Raw genomic sequence first — 20720 nt, 5'->3', positions numbered from 1 at the left:
TGTTCTTTGTTTGTCTTCTTCCCGATGATCACGACCGACCGTGGCCGAGGTAATCGCTATGTAAAGGTATAGCGTCTCCCCAAAGATCGGCCCGGACGAGTTGGGAGAGTCGAAGATGAGCTTTTAGTCGCTTGAAAGTCGTGCTTTGTTCCTCCCCCACCAAGTCTTTATTCCCCTTCAACACTTTGAAGAATGGAGTGCTTTTGTCGGCCGACCGAGAGATGAAACGGGCGAGAGCCGCCATTCTCCCTCCCAAAGATCATAACCTCCTTTCGATTCCTTGGTTCCTAGAGATTTAGGATTGCTTGGACTTTAATCGGATTAGCATCAATGCCTCGCACCGACGAGTACACCGAGGAATTTACCTGCCGGACACCGTTGCACTTCATTGGGTTGAGCTTCATCTTGTATTTCCTTAGCGAACAAAACGTTTCCGTAATCGGCCAGTGCTCGCTGTCGGACTTGCTTTTCACGATAGCGTCGTCGACGTAAGCCTCAATGTTTCGCCCTTTTTGACTTTGGAATACTTTGTCCACCAGTCTGGTGTACGTTGCACCGGCGTTTTTCAAACCAAACGGCATCATTTTGTACATGTATGTGCCGTTCGCGGTGATGAATGCGCATTTAGGCATGTCCTCCTCATCCATGAATACCTGGTGATATCCCGAGAAGGCGTCTAGCGTGCTCGGCATGGTGTAGCTGTGCCGTGGCGTCGATTAAGCTATCTATCCGAGGCAAAGGGTAACAATCCTTGGGGCATGCTTTATTAAGGTTGGTAAAATCTACGCACATTCTCCATGCCCCCGATGATTTCTTCACCATTACGACGTTGGCTAACCACTCGGGATAAGTACAAGGCATAATAAAGCTGCGCTAGTAATTTATCTACCTCGGCTTTGATGGCGTCATCTTTCTCGGCCGAGGAGTTTCTCATCCTTTGCTTGACAGGGCGAGCGGTGGGGAGTACGTTTAACTTGTGAATGATTACCTCCCGGCTCACGCCTGGCATCTCGGCCGCTGAGTAGGCGAAGACGTCTTTGTTTTCCTTCAGCAGATCTAGGAGAGCGGCTCTGAACTTTGGCTCCAAGTCGACACCGATAGTCACGGTGCGGCCTGGGTCAATCTCTACCTCCTCGGTCTCCGCTCCCTCTACCATGCCGACGGTGGTATCCGTGTGTTTGCCGCCCAATCGTAAGGATGGGCTCTTCCCCTTTCTCGATTTCTTCGCCGCTTTAAAGGATTGCGGTTGCACCCTCGGCGGATACTTGGATATTGACCACCTCATCGGTCTCGTTCTTCGAGACGAGCTTATGCGCTTCCCCCCGGTCCGAGACATACATCAATGTCAGAGCCCGGATGGACACCACCGCGTCTACCTCACTCAGGGTGTCTCGGCCTATGAGGACGTTGTAGGCGGACGATCCGTCAATGACCACGAATTCTGACATAACGCTCTTGGCTGCACCTCGCTCTCCGAACGTTACTGGCAGCCTGATTGCCCCCAGGGGCACCATGCCGGCCCCAGAGAAGCTGTACAACGGGCTGGTGCAGGGGGTCAAGTCCTCAACCTTCAGACCGAGGCCAAGAAAGCATTCCCCGTACATAATATTTGTGTAAGCGCCTGTGTCAATTAGGCACCTCTTCACCAAGTGGTTGGCTATGTCCAGGTGGACTGTCAGTGGATCGCTGTGAGGTGCGACGACTCCTTCGTAGTCCTTCTTCCCGATTGTCATATCGGGGACGTTGGAAGCGGGGGTCACTAAGTTGGGCACAAAGTTGATGGCTTGATATAGCTCATTCAGGTGCCGTTTGTATCCACGAGTGGACTCGCCGCCCTCGTTGCCCCTGATGACGACATTAATTACTCCTTTCTGTTCTAAGACGGGTTTTTTATTTGATCCGCCGGCATCTGCTCTTCGGCCTCCGGCAATATATTTGCCTAGGCTTCCCTTCCGGATCAGTTCCTCAATGGCATTTTTCAGATGTCGGCAATCGTTGGTTAAGTGGCCGGTGTAGCCGTGGTACTTTTCAATATTGGCTTGTGTCTCCGTCGCCCCTTGGCTTAGGGGGCCTTTCCCACTTCTGACCTTCGCTTTTGCTCAGAGCGAAGACTTCTGCGGCGGATACAACCAGGGGGGTGTGATCGTCGTACTGCTTTCGGTAGTGAGGTGCCGAACTCCCCCCGGCGCCCGCCGAGTTCTGTTTCCTGGCGGACTTGTCGGACCGTGACTTATTGTCGTCGCTGGGGCCTACCCAGGTCTTGTGGTAATCTTCCACCTTGATGGCCTGATCGGTCATCTTCCTGGCGGCGTCCAGGCCCAAACCCCCGTGCTTGATGAGCTCGTCTTTTAAGTTTCCCTTTGGGAGGCCCTTCATCAGTGCGAAAGCCGCAAGTTCGGGGTTGATTTCTCGAATCTGCTGGACCTTGCCGTCGAACCTCTTCATATAGCTTCGTAGAGACTCGCCCTCCTCCTGCTTGATAGTTAGGAGGTCCGACGTTTCCACGACCGTCCTTTTGTTGCAAGAGTACTGGGCTAAGAAGGCGTCCTTTAGGTCGGCGAAACAAGATACCGAACCGTCGGGAAGCCCCTTGTACCGCTTTTGAGCCATCCCATGCGAGTCGTTGGGAAGACTCGGCACCGACCCTCATCAGTCGCTCCCATACCGACATGTAAGACTCGAAAGCCTCGGCGTGGTCGGTCGGTCGGCTGTCTCCTTTATATATGAACGCCGGCAACTTCAGCTTGGTTGGGACGGCGGTGTCTAGGACATAATCACTGAGGGGCTGTTTGACCACGTGTCGGATGACACGCGGCGACCGACTCCTCGCGTTCCTAGTCCGGCTTCTCTCCTCGTAGCGGGAAGGACTTCTTCTCCGGCTCGGGCTTCTTCTCCGCTCTCCCGAGTCGGGCCACTGTTCCCCCGGCGTGCCTCGTCGGTGTTGCGGCGGCGATGTCCTCTCCCGAGTACGAGAAGGACTTACGTTCACCACGACCACTTTGGGCTCCTCCGGCGTCTTGGTAGGGTTTGCTTCCCCCAGTGCTCCGTTCAAGTTTCTTGGAGTCATGTTCTGGGCCCTGGCCTCCTGGACGGCTTCCGCCGCTCGTGTTGGCGTGCTTATGTGAGCTGGTGTACTCCCAATAAGGTCCAGGAGTGTCTTCAGTTTTGCTACGTCAACCACCTGTCCCATGATGGTGACCTGGTTGGCGGACGGCGGCGTGTCCGATGTTATCGGCATTCCGAACTCCGGTTGGACTACTCCGCCGGTGGAGGGTTGTACTACTCCAGAATGATGAAATGTATCATCTTGGTAGAATGTGGCTTCGTCGGTTGCGACTATCTCTTGTTGTTTCGACATCTTAGCTTTTTGGGTGGGTTTTTGTGTTTTTGTTTTTGTTGTTTGGTAATGAATGTGACTAGCTTTTAGTATGCCATGTCCCCACAGACGGCGCCAATTGTTCCGGGTGTAATTCCAGAGCAGATGTTTGATACCACTCGTAGCTAGTTGAATAATGTCCTTGCTTGAATCCTCCTTGCGGTCTCCTGAAACGATGAACAAACTGAGGGCTCGGCTTTGGCCGAGCGTACTCACTCCGACGCTCAAGTCAGTAAACTTGGAGAGGTGAGTTGTTGCTACTTGGCTAAGAGTGTATTGTAGAGAGATAAGGAAGATATTACCAGATGAATAGTGGTTATTAGGTCAATTTTTGGATCCTTTCCTCAATGAAGGTTGAGGAGTATTTATAGGCATTCACCTTTTGTCATGTAGTGGCCAGGTGGCCAAGTGACTATCAGGTGAAAAGACCGTTGTACCCTCGGCCGATGGACCGGTGGCAGGCTCGCCGAGGGTCTTGGATATGAGTACGCGGATTTGTGTCCCGGCTGGCTAGTTGTCTGGCCGAGACCCAGGTGACAGGCCGATGGGCTCCATCGGCTAGTTTGTTCGAGTCGTTGACTTTACTGTGGATACCCTTGACCTTGCTCAATATTGTTGACTTGGTCAGCGGTGCAGAATATGCCCCATCAAAAAGTACATTTACATTAGATTAAATTCATATTCTATTTATTAAAATAATATTAATGCACTAAATCTCTATAATTAACTTTTATAAAATTACCGTGATGTAGCACGGATTGTTATACTAGTAATAAACAAATTGATAAAATGGATACCTCCATCATATTTAAAGATAAGTATAAAGTTATAAATACCTCCATCATATTTATAACTTTATACTTATTTTTTAGTTTATTTGAGGGTAAAAGTTTTGAAATTTTGACCTTCAAAAGCAAAATATAAAGATTATAGTGAAATAAAGGGAGTACCAATTAAGTTCATTGTCTATATTTTTGATATACGATTAATTTACTTCTAATTCCCCTCTTTCTTTTATGCATACCGACTCGTATCGAGTCGGTTTCGGGTGTTTTTCCTTGCATTTTGTGCCCAATGCCCATACTTGTTACCTTGTGTATCCTTTTGTAGGAAACGACCCAAGTATAGAGAAATTGGGGCAAGAAAGGCACCCCATTGCCTTTACATGAAGAAGAGGTGAAGAAATGGTGAAAAGTGTGTTTTGCCGGCAGACCGGCAGCCGGTCTAGCCACCGGCAAAACACACCCCAGAGAATCACTCAAGTTTTTGAAGAAAAGTTGAAGACTGTGTTTTGCCGGCAGGCCGGCAACCGGCCCACCGGTAAAGCACAGCAAGTGGAATTAATTGAAGAATTTGGTGAAAAACAAGCTTGACCTCGCAGCCGGTAGGAGCACCGGCAGCCGGTCAACCGGCATTTCACACATCAACAAAGAAGAAGGAGTCCTGAAGAAGGTGTTTTGCCGGCAGGCCGGCAGCCGGCCCACCGGCAAAACACGGATGCCAGACATTTTAAATCCTTGCACGGTTTTGCCGGTAGGAGCACCGGCAGCCGGTGCACCGGCAAAACACAGCAGCACGAGAATTTGGGCTTTTCTTTCTTTTCTTCCTCTTTTCTTCCTAATCTTGTACAAGCCTATAAATACCCCCTCTTAAACCCTTTTGTACACACAACCCTAGATCCAGAATATTTACCCTTTCAAGCTTAAAACTTTGTTAATCTCTTTGTTAATCTTTCCTTAATTAGAGAAGTTCTTCAATCAATTAGTGATTGAATTTGGGTTTGTAAGAAGATTGAAGGATTTCCTTCTTTATTATTTCTATCCAAATTCCTCTTTTGCTATTGAGTTGGTATTAATTCTCTCCTAATTTTCATTTGTTTACATTTTGTTCCTCTTTCATGTTTGTTGATTGTTTATGTTAAAATTGTTGTTGTTGTTATTTTCATCATTGTTCATCTTTTCATTGTTCATCTCTCCTTTGTTTCTCTTTCATTTGTTCATCCTTGGATAGTTGTCCTCAAAGACTTAATCTTTGAGTTGATTTGGTTAAAGATTGTGTCTTTGAGTTTAATCAACCTAGTTATTAGATTAAACCATCTTTCTTTACAACTATTGTTGGATTGTTGCATGTTTAGTAGTAAGATTCATCTTCTCACCATGTTCATGACCAAAGTTTCCATCTTTATTATCTATTTTGCAATTAGGACCATGATTAGTGAGTAGTCCTCCACTAGGGCTCGGTTTGACCCAACATGAGTAATTTCACTAATTGAATTTCATAAAGGCTAATTATTTGGGGAAATTGGTGAGGGTAGGTTAGAGGAATGACATGGTTTATGGGTTGACTTTTGGGTAGTGTTGACTTATTTACCCTTGACCACCAACGAGAGTTGGTTAGGTTGTGATTTGGATACCCGAGATTTGACCCTAGTGTTAACCTTGGTTGAGACCGAAAGGGAGAACCGGGGTAGGACACCTCTAATCTAGCGTTTGAAATCGACCCTCGAGAGAGGGAGTGGGATGACCCGGGAATTGATGGGGCTTAATGACCTTAGCAAATATTGGACTACCTTGGGAAAATGCATGTTCTTGGGGTAGTCGGGTATTGAGTTAGGGATTCCGACCTTCGAACCCGAGAGGGGGGTTGGTGGGTAGTACTAGTGTCCTATTTCGAACCCGAGAGGGGGGTCTTAGGCGAATTAGAGTCGTCACCTCCTCACCTAACTACCTTTGTGATTAGCCTAGAGATTTGATTGTGTGGAATTACGAATTGTTTGGGAAGAACCGAGTCTTAGGCTTTTAATCTATTTGATTTACATCCTTTCATTCTATCTTGCTTTTTCTCCTAGGTCTTATTTAGTTTGTTTTACCTTCTTGTTGGTAGTTCTAGCATAACCTTCTCCCTTTATTGTCGACTTAGCTAAACTATAGGATTAGAACAATTAGTAGTCTTTTCAACTCCTTGTGGGATCGACCCTTAATAGTGTACAACGATAAAATCGTGCACTTGCGAGGTATAGCTTGATACCATCAAGTTTTTGGCGCCGTTGCCGGGGTATCATGTGTAAATTGTCCTCCCATGTCTATAAATAAGTGTGGGGAGGGCCTAAAAAAAAAAAACAAAAAAACATGTCTTTTAATTTGAAATCCCTCCACACATTTATTTCCATTTGGAAGTAATGTAAATAAATAAGTGTGGGGAGGGAGTTCTTATATCAAAAATCACCAAAAATATGTCTTTTTAATTTTCCAAAATCAAAAATCAAAAAAATATGTTCATTTCTTTTTCTTATTCACTCCTTATGCTTTTGTCCATTGAGGACAATGTACATCTCAAGTGTGGGGAGGGAAATATCCACTCTTGTGAATATTTGTTTATAATTGTAAATGTTTATAAATTAGATAAAATGCCTAAAAATTGAAAAATTTCTGAAAAATTCAAAAAAATTGCATTATATATATATGTTTTGTCTAACCTTTTGGCTTGGCGCATTGACCACTTGAGGCAAAAAGGAGCTAGAAGACCGCTTGGTATAATCCTTCCTACCTCTTGCTCCTTTTTACTATTCTCTCTTTTTGGTATCTTGGATATTTTGAAGGAGAATGGGAATTTTGTTGCTTTGGGTGTCTCCTTGGGAGACCGTTTGGAATTTTGGTGTTGATGTGCTGCTAGGATTAGCCAATTTGTTGCACGTTCATTTCATGTTTGTTTAAATTTCCGCATGCATTTGTTCACATGTAAATACTTGTTGCATTTCTTTCTTTTTGCATTGAGTTTGTAAATAAGTTTTTAAGGAAGAGCATGGTCAAAGGAAGGGAACCAAGTACCCCCATGATGAACTAATGTGCCCAATTGTGCCTTTCCCCTCCTCGTGACTCGCACCCGTGGCCTCTTAGTTAACCGAGGGAGGAGGGCTTGACCAATGAGTTTGGACCGATCTTGTGAGACCTAGGGCCGTAGACTAGACCTTTGGCTCGACTTAGCTACTCAAAGGTAAGGGTAGAGCCTCCTAGGGCGGGTACATTCATACCCCGCCCTCATCTAGGTTCGAGAGTAGGTCTACTCGCGAGGCGTGTCACATCATTACGCATAAGTGTGTCGCATCGTCCTTAGATCATGAAATTGCATTACATTTTTGTGCATATGATATGAAGCAAAAATCAGTTTATATGAACCTCACATAGCCAAATAGCCTTGTTTTATTCCCTACATTGTTTCCCTTTTTGATTCACCCCCTTGAGCTTAGCCCTTTTCATTTGGCAAACCCACCTAAATAGCTACATTCCCATAACCACCCTTCCTTAATCAAGAATTGGTCGGTTTTGTAGTTGTGTTGTAGGAGATAATTTGGGGCATAGTGATGGATAGTACACATATCCATTTGGGTCGGAACTTGGTATGATTTGGCATTATATATATAAATAAGAGGTTTTGAAAAAAAAAAAAAAAAAAAAAAAAAAAAAAAAAAAAAAAAAAAACGAAAAACAAAATAGAAAAGTGAAAAAGTCATGAAAAATCAAAAAAATGAGTTGTGTTGTATATATTTGTTTGTTGTCAAGAAAAAGAAAAAGGCAAGCAACACCCCTACTCATCATTTAAAGGGGTAGAAAAAGCCGTTGCTAAATAAAAAGGGGCAAATTGATGTTTTTCCAAGGATGAGTCGGGTTTGCACATTTTTTGCATGGCTTGGGAAACCGAGTCGTTGTTACGGTGTAGACGTTACCATTTGTTGAAATAAAAGGAGTTTTATCAAATTTTTCCTACTTGAGTTAGGTTTATGCAATTTTTGCATAGTTTTGGTCATCTTTGCTATGTTAGGGCATAGACGTGTCTCATGTGTTGCAATAAGAGATGGGGATGTGATGTGTCGACGATTCTTGATTTGAGCCCCACATGTCCAAACGGTGCTTGCACCAATCCCGTTTCGACCTTCTCCTTAGCCCCCTTGTAACCCTTGCTTCATGTTTTGTGCATTTTCCCATTGTTTGCATTTCATTGGACATAGGACGATTTTACACATTAGATTGCGGGCACGTTTTCGCTAGTCGAGTTAGTTGAGTGATTTTGGTTACTTTTTGTCACAAAAATCACCTTGTTCTTTCATTGAGTGACGAGTGAAAACCGTGAGGATGTCGTTGCCTTGGTCCCCTTAGTCATGGGTCCTTTGGTCGAATCTTGTGTCGGCCTTGTAATTCTCGGCGGACTTGCCCTTTCTTCCCTTTCCCCGCTCTTGAATTTGTTTCTTGAGCATTGGTCACACAAGGGTTGCTTTTGTCACATTTAGGGGGTTGGCACCTCAATTGGCACTTCTGAGACGGTACTCCCGACCGAGACCATGTTTTGTTGTTTGAAAAATCCGACCACTTAGATGAGGAAAGTGGATCATTTTGTTAGATGCATTCTATTTGTTGATTACGTGCTTTCATGATGAATGTGTCGAAAGTTTTGTAGCAAGACCCAACTTGCCTTGCAATAGGGCACTCTCCCCTCATGGGTGTCAAATTGCGAGTTGAAGGGGCGTTGAGTGCGCTAATACTCGATCGGCTTAAGTAGTAGTTTAGTTGAGTGATGCTTATATTGTGCATCCACTCTCCATATCTATCATAATAATGCTTTGTACATTTGGTTTTGTGACTTACTCGGGGACGAGTAAGGTTTAAGTGTGGGGAGGTTTGATATACGATTAATTTACTTCTAATTCCCCTCTTTCTTTTATGCATACCGATTCGTATCGAGTCGGTTTCGGGTGTTTTTCCTTGCATTTTGTGCCCAATGCCCATACTTGTTACCTTGTGTATCCTTTTGTAGGAAACGACCCAAGTATAGAGAAATTGGGGCAAGAAAGGCACCTCATTGCCTTTACATGAAGAAGAGGTGAAGAAATGGTGAAGAGTGTGTTTTGCCGGCAGACCGGCAGCCGGTCTAGCCACCGGCAAAACACACCCCAGAGAATCACTCAAGTTTTTGAAGAAAAGTTGAAGACTGTGTTTTGCTTAAGGCAGGCCGAAACCGCCCACCGGTAAAGCACAGCAAGTGGAATTAATTGAAGAATTTGGTGAAAAACAAGCTTGACCTCGCAGCCGGTAGGTAGACACCGACGGCCAACCGGCATTTCACACATCAACAAAGAAGAAGGAGTCCTGAAGAAGGTGTTTTGCCGGCAGGCGGAGCCCCCACACCGCAAAACACGGATGCCAGACATTTTAAATCCTTGCACGGTTTTGCCGGTAGGAGCACCGGCAGCCGGTGCACCGGCAAAACACAGCAGCACGAGAATTTGGTCCTTTCTTTCTTTTCTTCCTCTTTTCTTCCTAATCTTGTACAAGCCTATAAATACCCCCTCTTAAACCCTTTTGTACACACAACCCTAGATCCAGAATATTTACCCTTTCAAGCTTAAAACTTTGTTAATCTCTTTGTTAATCTTTCCTTAATTAGAGAAGTTCTTCAATCAATTAGTGATTGAATTTGGGTTTGTAAGAAGATTGAAGGATTTCCTTCTTTATTATTTCTATCCAAATTCCTCTTTTGCTATTGAGTTGGTATTAATTCTCTCCTAATTTTCATTTGTTTACATTTTGTTCCTCTTTCATGTTTGTTGATTGTTTATGTTAAAATTGTTGTTGTTGTTATTTTCATCATTGTTCATCTTTTCATTGTTCATCTCTCCTTTGTTTCTCTTTCATTTGTTCATCCTTGGATAGTTGTCCTCAAAGACTTAATCTTTGAGTTGATTTGGTTAAAGATTGTGTCTTTGAGTTTAATCAACCTAGTTATTAGATTAAACCATCTTTCTTTACAACTATTGTTGGATTGTTGCATGTTTAGTAGTAAGATTCATCTTTTCACCATGTTCATGACCAAAGTTTCCATCTTTATTATCTATTTTGCAATTAGGACCATGATTAGTGAGTAGTCCTCCACTAGGGCTCGGTTTGACCCAACATGAGTAATTTCACTAATTGAATTTCATAAAGGCTAATTATTTGGGGAAATTGGTGAGGGTAGGTTAGAGGAATGACATGGTTTATGGGTTGACTTTTGGGTAGTGTTGACTTACGACCCTTGACCACCAACGAGAGTTGGTTAGGTTGTGATTTGGATACCCGAGATTTGACCCTAGTGTTAACCTTGGTTGAGACCGAAAGGAGAACCGGGTAGGACACCTCTAATCTAGCGTTTGAAATCGACCCTCGAGAGAGGGAGTGGGATGACCCGGGAATTGATGGGGCTTAATGACCTTAGCAAATATTGGACTACCTTGGGAAAATGCATGTTCTTGGGGTAGTCGGGTATTGAGTTAGGGATTCCGACCTTCGAACCCGAGAGGGGGGTTGGTGGGTAGTACTAGTGTCCTATTTCGAACCCGAGAGGGGGGTCTTAGGCGAATTAGAGTCGTCACCTCCTCACCTAACTACCTTTGTGATTAGCCTAGAGATTTGATTGTGTGGAATTACGAATTGTTTGGGAAGAACCGAGTCTTAGGCTTTTAATCTATTTGATTTACATCCTTTCATTCTATCTTGCTTTTTCTCCTAGGTCTTATTTAGTTTGTTTTACCTTCTTGTTGGTAGTTCTAGCATAACCTTCTCCCTTTATTGTCGACTTAGCTAAACTATAGGATTAGAACAATTAGTAGTCTTTTCAACTCCTTGTGGGATCGACCCTTAATAGTGTACAACGATAAAATCGTGCACTTGCGAGGTATAGCTTGATACCATCAATTTTCTTACATATTCATTACATTTGATTTTACATAGACTTGAAATTATATTTTGTTTATAATTTCTTTACATATATGTTTTTTTTTTCCCTTAAAAGATTTATATTTGTGAAGATATTTTGAAGGAAAACATAAAAATCTTCTTAGGAGATAATAATTTTATTTTGTTATATTTATTGTTAGAGTTTTCTAACATTACACTTATAAAAAAAATCAAATGAGAAGTAAACGAAATCACGAAAAAAGTTCTAAAAACAAGTGATTTTAAAAATGATGAATAATTTATCTTTTACGTAATTTAAAAAAAAAAAGTAATACTTTAAATATGTATTCGTTACATATTAGTCTACTTTACTTGAACATAGTTTTGACATCATTTTCCGTAATTAATTAATTAAACTTTCAATAATAAACAAAAATCAAAAACATGTCCTTGCTTGTTATAAATAGTTTCCGTGACCTTTAGATATTTGTTGTCGAACTTCTTCTTGTTGTTTTTAGCACAAATTTTTTAAAATTTCCAACCTCAATTTGTTACTTTTGGTACATATCCTGCTGTGACAATTACATATTGGTTTGTGATGGCATCAAGTTGTGGAATCTTATCATTTGCATCATTTTATGTTTATTGGTCCATTCTTCATGCACCATGATACGATGTTCGATAAAATTTCCATCCCTAGTTTTTCTTTTTTGCAATGTGATTTCACTTAATGTACTATTCTTCATCGAGTTCATTTTAGCTCAATTCAGTTAAGTTTCATTCAGTTCACTTCAACTCATCTCTTTATAAACTCAGTAGGTCTCCCTTACGACGGGTCGGATATTACGACGGGTATTATGTGAGTGGAAATGGGTAGAGGGGACAAGGTGGGCACCCACCCCATGTGCTTTGTCTCTCACCCTTATGGGTTTTTTGTGAGACGATATGGTATCCGTCGCAAGTTTGCGACGGATACTCTCCGTCATAAAGGAGAATTTGTGTTATAAACTAAATCTTATTTCAATTTAGTTCAAATTCAGCTCAATTCAATTCAATTCAGTTCAGCTCCATTCAATTAAGTTCAGCTCTTTTTAGCCGAAAATTACAAGGTTTAAGTCTCATGCATGCAAGATTCTTTAATCTTTGTTTCCTTACAAAATTATTCAGTACAAAAACTTTGGATAAACAGTACTCCGTATTTTACTAAATTATTGAGAGACCGCTTACTCGTTATTCAGTAAAGTTATTTTTTTTACACAAAATCTCATTTGTGACCAACACTATCCGTCACTTTGGAGTGACGGATACCATTTTACCTCACAAAGTACCCACTTTTTCTCTCTCTGCAACACTGTTCATGTGGTCCCCTTTCTCCACTAACCCATTTTGTTACCATTTTATCTCACAAAATATCCGCCACAAATAGTAACCCGTCACAAGGGAGACCAATTGTTTTTTTTATATGTAATCTGTTGGTTTCAGTTAATTTTTTATACCATACTCTATCATGTAATTCTAAATTCAATTTATCACATGTTGCTAATATACTCAAATTAAAATGCTATAAATTTCAACCTTTTCCAATCCAACACACATTATGATCCCTTCATGAAGTTCACAACTTAGTACAAGGAATTATTTGTTATAGTCAAGAGGTAAATGATCCAAGTATCAAATATAGTGTACTTTACTCCTCTACCATCTCAAATTAAGTTGATTTAAGCACTATTTAAACAGTTAGAGCCGCAAGTTAACTCTATCGATTACCATTTACCACACTAACTACAAATTATTATTTAAGATAAATATATCCGTCTTAAATAATATGACGAATCAAACAGATGGATGAAACAAAAAGTCGATATTATCCCATATATGGGGTAATATTACAAACTATGCTAGCTAATGTTTTTGGTAAACGATTCTGCTCATTAGTCCACTCTTCTAAAAACTACAGTACTTTGTAATCAGTGGTAGAGTTAGGGGAGCTAGCAGGGACGCTCGCTCCCGCTACCAAATGGAAATTGTATAAGTTTTAATTGAAATTTTCGAAAAAAATTCGAGTTCTCCTTATATCATAACCCGTTCGTCCCGTTGGATTCGAATCCTGGCTTTGCCATTATTCGTAATCAATAACTTTATGGCGTGTGGTAAACATACATGTTATAGTCAAATTCTACACATGTCCATAAGAAGCGCCGTTCTACACTCAAGCAAAAAGTCCTACTTCTAGTTTACCAATATTGATTTCATTAACGTGACATTTTGAATATGCAAAATATTGACTTGAATTAGCAATCGAAATTTGAAGTTTATTTACTTTGTACGTAAGTTTCATAAAACCATCACGAGTTATTATGTTGTAGGCACAAAATAAAGTTTCATATAAATCTAATCACGAGTAGATAACAATTTATATGGAGTTTTGTACACGTGTTTAAATTCATAAGAATTTTAAAACCTAAATTTAACTGAATTAAATTTAAATGGGGCTAAATTAAATTTAATAGAGGTGAACTAAAGTAAGAGTTTGGCTCTGTTCTTTATGGCTTAATTTCGGGTCATCATTTCAATTCCGCTCAGTTTAGTTCATCTTTTCATAAATTAACTTTTATTTCAGTTCCATTCAGAGTTCAGTTCCTTTCGGCCGAAAAGAACAAGGCATTCATAAAGAAATGAATTGAAGTTAACCGAATGAAGCTTAATTGAACTAAACTGAAATTAAGTCCAAAAGAGCAAGACTCAGCTTATAATAATACTCCATCCTATTCAATATAAACTTCCCTATTTCCTTTTTCGTCTATTCACAATAACTTCTCTATTTCCTTTTTTTGTAAGTGGTTGTGTGGTCCAAATTTAATTGTATGGTGAGGTAATGTATTCGTGTGGTCCAAATTTATTTATATGGTGGGGTGGTGTGTTTCCTCAATTTTTGTGTCAAAATAAAAGAGGAAGTTTATTGTGAATAGAAGAGAGTATATAATTATATATTATGTTATGTCTTTATCTTATAGTATGTGGAGTTGCGGCCGAGCAAGATATTATAAATTTAAGAAGGAGAAAAAGAAAATATTAGTACTAAATAATGAAAAATTAAGTTGTAAATTTACGGGTAATACCGTCTGATATGAAATAGGTACGGTTGTTATCGTCTGTCGAGCGTAGCCAGATAGGAGTATGTGACAAGGGCCTTGCACAAGGGCAAGTGGGAGATATTCGCAAAATATCAGGCAATTGAACGGTCTGCAATGGGATTCCCAGAATGGACATATTTGCTCATTTTTGGCCCCCACAGATTTGACGATGCTTTGTGAACCACGTAGCCTGTGCCCTGAATCATTAACCCAAATAATGCAAGTCTCGATGCCTTCAATTTATGGGGTGTACATTGTGTACTTCTCCCAAACAACGTGAACGCTTATCTTGTGTCAACAACGAACTTTTTTTTTTTTTTTTTTTTTTTTTTTTTTTTTTTTTTTAATTGCAATGGTTGTAGACTTGTAGTTAAATAATCCTTCAACTTAAAAGGATTAATACAACTTATTGTTATAGTGTAAAATTTGATTTTGAGACTTTAATTATCAGGTTAAATTTTTGGATGTTTGATTGGAATGGTCTTTTACTTCTTTTTTTTTTTGTGTAAATCGGGGTGTCCACCGTCGATAACAATGTATAATTCCCTCGTCGCGGCTGCTCTTACGAAGAGGTAAATGGCTGGCCAAAGAGTTTGCTCCATTTCCATGAACATTGATCGAACCCCTGACCTCATGGTTAATGGATGAAGTGAGCAACCACTACACCAAATCCATTTGGTTTCTTGACATGGTATCAGAGCCATGAGAATAAAAGATTACGGGTTCAAATCTTACCACCTTCCAATTTCTAGAGTAGAATATTAAGCACCAGATAATACATAATGTTTCGAAGATTTGGCTTATAGTAGGTTTTATCAATACTTCGAATTATTTTAAAAAAAAAATTTTCTTTATTAATATTTGCAAGCCGGTCGAGCCAAAATTTGGCCGAAATACTTGGTCCAAACCCAACCCAAAATTACAGTGGACCTTTTTGGGCTGGGCTTATAGACTTTTCCTGGCACAAATAAAGTACTCAAATCCTGTTCATAATGTTTTCACACCCAATTTCATGGGGCCTAAACTAGAAAGACCAAAACTAGACACTTACACTTTATTACCTACACGACACGGACGCGTGATACGGTCATCCCATGAAATTTAAGACACGGGACACGCTATTTAAATTTAAGAAAATATATATTTTATGGTTATAAATAACGAATGATTTTATTTTTTTAATGTATTTGATATTAAATTTAAATAAATGAAGGTAAATTTTGACCTTGACTATAACTAATTCTCATTTTTCAGCCAAACCCATCTTCTAATCAATCTCTTTTGACATTTTATTGCACGTCTAAACTATAACATGTTTAGGCAGATGTTCGACGAGTGTCGGGTGTCCGGGTATCGGACACGGGATGGCTACTTAGGAGGAGTGTCCGTGCTACCTAGAACCTAAAGAGGTTGTTTTTCATGGCTAAAATGTTAGAGCCGAATCGTATGCTAACACTATTTTTGTGTGAAATCGTGTTAATCGTACAAGCGTAGTCTTCTTGTGGTATCCTTATACTGTTCTCTGTAGTAGCTATGGTGATATCCAATTATTTAGCTTCGTGATCACTGATCATCACAAATTCTCATTTTGACGGGCATATTCGTCGCAAACATACGACGCGACGGTTGTGATTAGATAAGACAAAAACAGAATATTTAAGTAATAACAATTTTTTTTTTATCTTCCCACATGGGTAATATATGAGTGATACTTAACCCGTCACAACTCACAACTCATAAGCTTGTGACGGATATGCTCGATTGTGCCAGGCTGCCAGCGATTAAACACATGAATCACGACTACACTATTTCGCACCTAACAACCAACATCTTATTACACGTGTATGGTCATCCATCATACCAATTACTGCAACTTTAGTCGCTCCATTACTATAAATGGCAAGATTATATGGTGATTGTATCTCAAAGTAGTAAGAAAAACATAATAATAATCTCACTTAGTCTCATAAGCAACAATCCTTGATCATAAATAACAAGTTATGGAAAAACTAGCAATCCTAGCCATGTTGCTACTCATGCTCTCAGGTATAGCTTGTATAGTACTTTTAGTAGTCATTTTATCGGGTCAGTTGTTTACGTCCCCTTTTTATTTATTCTAGCGAATGTTTTAAAATAACAATTGATCTCCCTTGTGACGGGTTATCATTTGTGGCGGATATTTTATGAGTTAAAATGGTAACAAAATGGGTTAGTGGAGAAAGGGGACCACATAAATAGTGTTGCAGAGAGAGAAAAAGTGGGTGTACTTTGTGAGGTAAAATGGTATCCGTCACTCAAGAGTGACGGATATGTGTCGTCGTCACAAACAAGAATTTATGTTAAAATAAAAGTAAATAAATAACCGTGACAAAAGGAAAATATATTATGACTTGTTCAATGTGAATCTAAGCAAAGTATATTTTGAGCTAACATCTAACTATATCATTAGGGGCATCAAGGCCCAGTCAACCACGGACACGGGAACCGGCCTTCGGTTTTGGTCCGAATTTACAACTTTTATTGATTAACTTCAATATAAGTATAGTATACTTGTGCATTCATATTTGAGGTCTCATTTATTTTGTGATGCAATGAGCCTCCATTTGTTTTAAGATGCCCTTGTGTATCATAACATAGGTCTTGTTTGGCAAACAGCAGAAGCAGATTCATGATAACGGATAACGTTAACAAAATACGGTTAGCAGATTTTAGTAACAAGTTTGACTATCAAACAAATTAGCAGAATTAAAAAAGAGTGTTTGGTGATTAGCAGATTTAAGGATAATTAAAATGGTTTCATGAATAAATTGAATATTGCTAATGCAATATGTTGCTACTAGCAGCATGTTCAAAAACAAGTAGATTCAAACTAATATGCTATCAGAATACGCCGTCTACCAAACACATGAAAATAGTAGATTGTTTGGTCAAATTACTAATTACGCCGGAATCTACTAATTTCACTTACTATGCTGTTTACCAAATAGGGTCTAACCATATTCCATATAGTATATCCGTCTTATTTATATTGTTAAATTTTATTTTATTTTTTGCGAAATTTAAACGTCACCTAGTTTAACAATTAATATTTCACAATGTAATAATCATAATTTGAGTACCATAAGACATAGGAGTTTTAACTATATAGTTTTATTTTGTACCACAGCTCCAGCAATAGCAAGGAAGCCCTTGGGAAGTGATGATACCATTGCAATGGTTCGATATGTTGATAATGTGAATGAGCCTAAGACGATCCAATATCGAAATTTGCCAGTTAACAATAATATGGTGAAAGAGATAATGGTGATAGAGGAGCCAATTATTGAAGTTATGGTTGAAGAAAATGGAACATTAAAATGTGCTAAAGTCTTGGAGGATTGCTTTAGGACTCCTTGTTGCTCCGGCCTTCGTTGTGATTTAGGCATCCATGCTAGATGTGTTTGATATCATTAGAGACTACAATGGAAAGTTCTGAGAAATAATATGTGCTCGTTTTTACTATATTAGTAATTTAAGGATTGCTATATGCAGCGGAAATAATGAATTACAGTATATTATTAGCTTAAGTGTTAATGATTGTTCCTTATATAATGAATAAAATGTCCTTATTATATCTTTATGGTGTTTTATTGTGAATTACGACTACGCTACATTTTACGAGGAGCTACTTATTAGATCATTTACAACCACAAAAACCTGTATATCTAAATATGATATTTTTCCACTCATCACAGTACAACAACAAAAACTTCTTACCAAAAGATGATTTTTTTGCCAAACTCATTCAAAGATAATGAGTTTTTACAATTACGAAGATGATCTTAACGTTGTCAAGTGACATAGGTCGGATTTGGAGTTATTCACTTGTCATATGAGGTTATTGATTCGGGTGGTATTTGAGTTTTGCCAATAAGGTTGGAACGAAGGTAAAGACTATAAGACGACAGTTATTTCACTATAAGGGTATTAAGAGCATCCGCAAAGGTGAGACTCTCCGTATTTTCTCTTTCTTTTTCTTATTCGTCCACCTCATTTTTCACTAACTTTTTCATTTACCCTCCCCATTTCATAACTATATCTATGTAATAATAGGGTTTCCCAATTTACACACAAAAATTTGAGAACCTTCCCAAAAGTAACATAAATTGCTTTACTTTTTTTTGGGAGACCTCTCCTAAAAACAGTGGAGCCCCATTTTAAGGGGAGGTTGGTGCAACAATGGGGTTACTCATTTGAAAAAAGAGAAGGCAAATGGGGAAGTGATTTCTTTTCTTTGCGGACGCTCTAAGTTACTTGTCATTTAACCACAACGTTCGACAATAACCTGTAAATGCGTATTTTGGCCTTTTGTTTGCACAAATATTAAAATAAAATCTCAAGCCCAAAATAATCGACAAAAGTTTTCTCGTTGAAGTTATAGACCGACATTATAAGTCGGTTACATTACTCCCGGTCAATTGTTATTTTTTTTGGTGTATCACTCATTTGTTATCTATTTCTACTTTTGTTAAATTTAGGCAAGTGGAGATGGGGTATGTGATATGAGCAAGTAGAAATGTGAGATAGGTCTTTTATTTATCATTATTTTTCTTTTCTTTTTCTCATTTTCTTGGTCTTTGTGCCGAGATGAATAGATAACAAATGACCGAGATAGAGGGAGTAGTTGTTGGGCAACATAGTTAACTTATTAAAAGGACATCCCGGTAGGGGCGATTCTATAATTTTAGTGGTGGGGGTTGCTAAGTAGTAAATAAGCGTCATTTTACCCATACTTTTATCTTATATTTAACTCGATTTTGTGTGCTTTAAATGTTAAAAAGCTCAATTTATTAATTAATTAATAATTATTAGTTTTATTGTTTTAATTGCGAATAATTGTATTTTCCGATAATTTGGTACTATGTTTCGTCGTATTATTTTTACAGGAGCCGTAATGAAAGAAAACGGATCAAGATAGCTGAAGTAGTACCCATGTACTGGAGTTTAGTGCAAAATGGCTAGTATTTGAAGGCCCATTATTCAAGGACATTGGATCAAAATAAGACAAGAAATGAAAGTTGGGTTGGGTAGCTCAAATTTTTGGACCGAAAACAAAGAGCTCTTCATTTTTTGTTGTTCTAGTTCTGGGCAGAGAACACAGAGGACGAGAAAGAGAGAAGAGTAGGAGTAGAGTTAGATTTAGGTGTTTCTGGTGTTGTCCAAAAATCACAAAAATTACAATTTTTACATCGGTTTTGATACATACAGTTCATAAGGCTGTATATAAGCATTAAATTTTATTAAAATTCTCTTATATTTTCCATGTAAATTGGAATCTTACATGTTATTTACAGTAAGTGTTAAGTTAGATTCTCTTGAAAGTTTAAATTAACATTTAATTAGTATAATAAGTATTAAGTTAGATTCTCTTGAAAGTTTAAATTAGCTTTAATTACCAGGAAAATTTAATGCTTATATACAGCCCTATGGGCTGTATGTATCAAAACCGATTTTTACATTATTGTTCTTAGGTTAGTTTAGTTTATCCTTTCTGATGGGGCATATTCTGCACCGCTGACCAAGTCAACATATTGAGCAAGGTCAAAGATATCCACAGCAAGTCAACGACTTAGACAACCCTAGCCGATCGACCCATCGGCTGTCGACTGGGTCTCGGATGGCAACCCGCCAAATGACACATATCCGCGTACTCATACCCAAGACCCTCGGCCGGCCTGCCATGGGTCCATCGGCCGAGGGTAGAACGGTCTTTCCACCTGCTAGCCACTTGGCCACTTGGCCACTACGTGACAAAAGGTGAAAGTTTATAAATACCCCTCAACCTTCATTGAGGAAAGGATCCATAAATTAACCTAAGAATCACTATTCATCTGGTAATATCTTCCTTATCTCCCTATAATACATCCTTAGCCAAGTAATAACAACTTATCCCTCTAAGTTTACTGACTTGAGCGTCGGAGTGAGTACGCTTGGCACAAAGCCAAGCCCTCGCCTTCGTTCATTGTTGCAGGAGAGAGGCCGAGAGGAACGATAGAGACGAGGATCCAACTCAAGACATCATTCTACAAGCCACGGGTGGTAACAATACTTGCTCTGGAATTACACCCGGAACAATTGGCGCCGTCTGTGGGGATAGACACTAGAAGCTAGTCACATTCATTCCCAAACAAAAAATACACACACAAAAAAAAAAACCCACCCCAAAAGCCAAGAAGATGTCGAAACAACAAGAGGCATTCGTGACCGACGAAACCGAATTCTACCAAGATGATACCGTCCACAAATCTGGAGTTGTGCAACCCTCCGCCGGTCAAGCGATTCAACCGGAGTACGGGATGCCAATAATACCAGACACTCCGCTGCCTGCCGACCAGGTCACCATCATGGGACATGTGGTTGACGCAGCAAAACTGAAGATGCTCCTGGACCTAATTGGGAGTACGCCGGCTCACACTGTCACACCGACAAGAGCGGCGGAAACCGTCCAGGAGACCAGGGCCCAAA

The 20720-nt window shown here is 39.8% G+C and overlaps 1 long non-coding RNA gene across 1 annotated transcript; it reads left to right on the top strand.

The window, feature by feature from the left end:
* Positions 1–16141: 16141 nt before the first annotated feature.
* Positions 16142–17829, top strand: LOC141612670 (uncharacterized). The gene is made up of 2 exons (XR_012529135.1): positions 16142–16262; positions 17383–17829. It is a non-coding gene; the product is annotated as an uncharacterized LOC141612670 (long non-coding RNA).
* The last annotated feature ends 2891 nt before the right edge of the window (positions 17830–20720 follow it).

The sequence above is a fragment of the Silene latifolia genome, chromosome 11 (genome assembly GCF_048544455.1).
Source record: "Silene latifolia isolate original U9 population chromosome 11, ASM4854445v1, whole genome shotgun sequence".
Taxonomy (NCBI): domain Eukaryota; kingdom Viridiplantae; phylum Streptophyta; class Magnoliopsida; order Caryophyllales; family Caryophyllaceae; genus Silene; species Silene latifolia.
This window is presented reverse-complemented; position numbering and strand designations above follow the sequence as displayed.